Here is a 5,613-nt window from a genome sequence, read left to right as displayed (position 1 = left end):
CTATAGAGTGAGTGGGGCACATTCGTGTCCGCGGTGCATGCTGGGTAATAACTGCACTACTGAAATCTCACATTTAACATTTGAGAGAAACTAATAGTCCAAACAGTCCAAAGATGTGCGGGTTAGGTTGATTGGCCATGCTAAAATTGCCCTTAGTGTCCTGAGATGCGTAGGTTAAAGGGATTAGTGGGTAAAATATATGGGGGTAGGGCCTGGGTGGGATTGTGGTCGGTGCAGACTCGATGGGCCGAATGGCCTCTTTCTGTGCTGTAGGGTTTCTATGATAATAGAATAGTCTAAAGTTAAAGTCTAATTATTAGTGTAACAAGTAGGCTTACATTAACACTGCAATGAAGTTACTGCAAAAATCCCCCAGCCACCGCAGTCCGGCACCTGTTCGAGTAACAAAGGGAGAATTCAGCATAGGTTCAATCGCACAGTCTCTGGTTCCTCTCTGTGTCTCTGATACGGAATATTCACTCTTTTATAGAATGAGGCAGCACAGATGGAAACCACTTGGCCCATTATGTCTGTGCTGGCTCTCTGGAAGATCTATCCAATTAATTGCAGTGCCCTGCTGGCAGAGTCAGAACAATGTATATCTGCTGTAGTATTCTGAGACCTCAATGGTGAAGGTTTTCTAGTCGAATAGTTCTCAGACACAATCACCTCCTGAAAAGATTGATTGCCCAATTCATTGAGAAGATATAAAGTGCCCGTCAAGCACACAAAGTGCCTGGCAGAGTTTAATTGTATATTTCTGCAGACTGCAAATACTGCAGTGACATTATCCTAAAGGGCCAAGCGAGTATTCCAGTGTGTTAAGGGTGGTTGAATTATGGAATTACAAAGAAAAAGCATTCATGTCTTGAATCTTCATAATTACTATGAATGCAAGCAGGCTTTTTCCGCTGAGGCTAGGGGAGGAAAAAAACCAGAGGGCATGGGTTAAGGGTGAAAGGAGAAAAGTTTAAAGGGAATATTAGGGGGGGCTTCTTCACGCAGAGAGTGGTGGGAGTGTGGAATGAGCTGCCGGATAAAGTGGTAAATGCTTTTAACATTTAAGAAAAACTTGGACGGGTTCATGGATGAGAGGGGTGTGGAGGGATATGGTCCAAGTGCAGGTCAGTGGGACTAGGCAAAAAATGGTTCGGCACAGACAAGAAGGGCCAAAAGGCCTGTTTCTGAGCTGTAATTTTCTATGGTTCTACTACTTGGCTGGGATGTCTCAGTATGAAAGAATCCATGTATTTGTCAGGCAAAAGGGGTCGTGTCCAACGGACCTGTTAAAGACAAATCACTGTTAAATTGCACTGGGGTTTGTGTGATCAGGTGTTGGTTTTATAAACAAGGTCTGTATCAGACTGGAGCTGTGCTTTTGATTCTCTACATCCTTACTCAATGTCCACCACAATCACAACAGTTAGCCCAGAACTCTGAGGTTATAGTGATCACAGCCCTTCAAACTATTACTGATAATAATCATCAAATATTCTGAAAGTTCCTTTGGTTGTAACTCACTCTCAGAAAACGTGCGCCTCTGGGGGAGAAAACAAAGCTTCTCCACAGCAGAAAGGAAACCACTCTCCATCACTCCAAACTGAATGGTTGGGGATGTTGCTGGTAAGTGTCCAGAACAAATTGCTATTTGTGAGGTGAAGGTAGATCAGCAGCAGGAGTTAGTGAAGGGAGTGATGATAATAACCAGGCAGACTGACTCACCCAGGAAAGCTGCTCCAAATGAGATTCCATGGGATCCACCCAAAACACAATTGTTGGGACTGGTACGACAGACTCCAGTTAAATGTGATTTTAAAAACTTGTCAGAACACTGACCCTAATGTGACTGTGAGCAGAGAGGGCGGGCACCATAGAAAAAAACTTTCCCTCCTCACTCACAGCAAGGACTCACTCATCTGACATCATTAGGTTTTTTAAAATCATAAGCCTGGTTTGAATTTGACTTTAGTCACATCTCAATGGCTTTGAAATGAATTAGTATAGTTGGTGTATCAAAGCAACACATTTTCTTGTTTTTTGACTCCCCAATATTATATAACATGATCACACTATCAGCAGCTGAGGATGCATCAGAATGTCCATCAGCACCTGAAGCTGTGCCTCATCTGTGTCCAAACTAATCAGATCCTGCATTGTCCCAATTAACACATCCCATATTATTGATCTTCCTTGGACTGCAGCTTGATTATACAGGCCCACTCTCCACACTAAAAGGAGGAGACTGGTATATCCTGCTAATTGCAGCTATGTTTATCTGGTGGATTGAAGCTTTCCCTGTTTGTAAAAATGATGCAGACGCTACAACTAAAATCTTGTGGGAACAGATGTTTACCAGATGAGGCATCCTAAAATGGATGGAGAGTGATAATGGTTCTCATTTCACAGCAGAAATAATGTAACAGCTCTGTAGACTTTGGAAAAGAAAAAATCCCAAAAAGTAATTTTGAAAAAAAGTGGATTAATTTTATATTTATCCAGAAGAAAAGCCCAGTTGAGTTAGAATGGTTATTACTGTCAAAAACAAAACAAACTCTCAGAATGAACATTGTTCAGTCAAACTGGGTGGCATGCTGGCACAGTGATGAGCTCTGCTGCCTCACAGCGCCAAGGACCCAGGTTCGATTCCCAGCTTGGGTCACTGTCTTTGGGGAGTCTGCATGTTCTCCTCATGTCTGTGTGTGTTTCCTCCAGGTGCTCTGGTTTCCTCCCACATTCCGAAAGATGTGCTGGTTAGGTGCATTGGCCATGCTAAATTCTCCCAAATTCAGTGTACCCGAACAGGCACCAGAGTGTGGCAACTGGGGGATTTTCATCGCCCTTGTGTGAATGAGTTGGTGTTTCAGCATTTCAGGTCTGCTTTTAAAATTTTTACACATTTAGAACATTTAAAAGGACTATTTTCAGTGTTAAGAAATTAAATTTCAGTGAGGCAGAATGACAGAGCGAATCCCTTTGCACACACAGGTTAAGGTCTGCAATGCACTGCCTGAATATGTGGTGCAGACAGATTCAATTGAAGCACTCAAAGGGGAAATTCGATGTTATCTGAATAGGAAGTATGTGCAGGGATACAGGGAGAAGGTGGCAGAATGGAACTAGTTGAGTTATGCATTCAGAGAGCTGGTACAGACACAATGGGCCAAATGACCTCCTTCTGCACCAAAACTCTTCAATGACTCTGAAATCTTTATGTGGAGATGCCGGCGTTGCACTGGGGTAAGCACAGTAAGAAGTCTCACAACACCAGGTTAAAGTCCAACAGGTTTATTTGGTAGCAAATACCATAAGCTTTCGGAGCAATGCTCCTTCGTCAGATGGAGTGGATATCTGTTCTCAAACAGGGCACAGACACAGAAATCAAATTACAGAATACTGATTAGAATGCAAATCTCTACAGCCAGCCAGGTCTTAAATGTACAGACAATGTGGGTGGAGGGAGCATTCAACACAGGTTAAAGAGCTGTGTATTGTCTCCAGACAGTACTGTACTGTCTACAGGCTGTACTGTCTGGAGACAATACACATCTCTTTAACCTGTGTTGAATGTTCCCTCCACCCACATTGTCTGTACATTTAAGACCTGGCTGGCTGTAGAGATTTGCATTCTAATCAGTATTCTGTAATTTGATTTCTGTGTCTGTGCCCTGTTTGAGAACAGATATCCACTCCATCTGACGAAGGAGCATTGCTCCGAAAGCTTATGGTATTTGCTACCAAATAAACCTGTTGGACTTTAACCTGGTGTTGTGAGACTTCTTACTCTGAAATCTTTAACAGCCTAAAATGCTGGAATAAAACTCAGCAGGTTCGGCAGCATCTTTGCAGAGAGAGAAACAGAGTTAACATTTCAGGTCTGTGACCTCTCATCAGAACTGGGAAAAGTTAGAAATGTAACAGGTTTGGAGAAAGGGGCGGGTGGGACAGGGACTAAAGGAAGGTCTGTGAGAGGGTGGAAGACAGGAGAGATTGAATGAGAGAAAAGTGAACCACCCCCAGAGCCAAAGGTAATGGAGATCGAGCGAGAAAAGAAACAGAGAAACAGAAGCTGTGTCTGGAGCAGGGGGGGCTGCCGACTGAAAGAAGGAAAAGTGAAACAATCAAAGAAAAAGAAACAGAACGGGCTGAGAGTTTACTCTCTGAAACTGCTGGGCTGAGTGTTGAGTCCAGGAGGCTGTAAAGTGTGGAGGGGGTGGGTGATTGGGAGGATTCTCTCCTGGACCAGCTCTAGACCCTGGTTAGAACAGTAACCAGTAGATCCAGGATGGGTGGAGCTGAAGGGGGAGGCGGGGGTCACTCTGACAGATCTTCTGTGGTCTTGTCTGTGCCCAGGTGGTCCTGGAGAGGGAGATTCTGTTGGGACTTTGTGGCAGATTTTGATATTTTAGTTTGATTGAACCACATCTTTCAGTTAACAAGAGGAAAGAATTTTCTAGAAAAAACTAGAATTGTCTGTTCTGCATTTCTATCCTGCACTGATCGTGACCCAGACACTGCCGACTCCTTTTACAGGAGATTGGAAGGGGGAAAGGATCGACAGATAGAAAATTCAAACCAAACATCACATCAAAATCTGACAGAGTCTCTTGATTCATCAGGACCTGAATATCACAGAATCACGGTGCGGAAGGAGGCCATTTGGCCCATCGTGTCTGTGTCAGCTCTCCAGATGAGCACTATGGCTGAGTGCCATTTTCCTGCCTTTTCCCCATGCCCCTTGTTGGGGAACTTCACTGGCTATCCAGCTATCCCATTCTTCACTGCCCCAAGAGATCAGACGAAGATTTTCAGAGTTTAAAATTGGCCTTTACTCAAGCTATAACAGGCAAAACGTGTTTCGACACACTTCACGTACAGAATCCCAGAACAAAGGAATGCATTGGCAATTACATCTACAGGTTCAACTATAAGGAAGTCAAAAACACCAATAGAAATTGTACACTTATTCAAAGGTACTCACTATCCTATCCCAACTAATAGTTCTGATTACTTCATTTGTTTCCCGCAGTAGTTTACCAACTTAACCAATTACAGCAACTCTACGCTTGCCTAATTACAATATCCCACAGTTAACAGGGCACGTACAAATAGCTATCTTATCAATAAACACATGTCTATGGTCCTTAACTGTCTAGCATCCCAAGTGCTGACTTACGACTTCTATCAAAGCACACTGCAGTCCCAGGCTGTTATTTGAAAGCAGTGATGTATGTAGTTACAACCCTCTTGTGGTCTATCAAAGCCCCTTTGTGTATTGTTTTTGCAGCTGTACCTTGCAGCTCCAGCAGTTTTGCAGTCATCCCAGAATTGCTCAGGGCACCCACGCAAAAAGGGACATTATTAGATAAATTGTGGAAACTGAAAGGTAAATGGGTATCACATCCTGTAATTATACAAGATTATCTTTCACAGTACTCCATCTGTGGTCCTCAAGAAATGCTCCAAGCTAAGGTTTCTCTAAGCTCTAACCTATAATTGTCAAAAAATACCTACCTGCACTTAATTTATATTTGCAAACGAAATAGGCTTTTTTTCAGATTGTGAGAATTTTGCTGCATTGAATGACTTTTAACCCTTTCATCATCCATTCTAGGT

The 5,613-nt window shown here is 43.1% G+C and overlaps 1 protein-coding gene across 1 annotated transcript in view; it reads left to right on the top strand.

Moving 5' to 3' along the window:
• LOC144480702 (uncharacterized) overlaps nt 1-5,613 on the top strand; it is a 130,067-nt gene that overhangs the window by 113,867 nt on the left and 10,587 nt on the right. The gene's annotated exons all lie outside the window — the stretch shown is intronic.

The sequence above is a fragment of the Mustelus asterias genome, chromosome 30 (assembly GCF_964213995.1).
Source record: "Mustelus asterias chromosome 30, sMusAst1.hap1.1, whole genome shotgun sequence".
NCBI classification, from domain to species: Eukaryota; Metazoa; Chordata; class Chondrichthyes; order Carcharhiniformes; family Triakidae; genus Mustelus; species Mustelus asterias.
The sequence above is the reverse complement of the archived record's forward strand: the minus strand, read 5'-3'. Positions and strand labels throughout refer to the sequence as shown.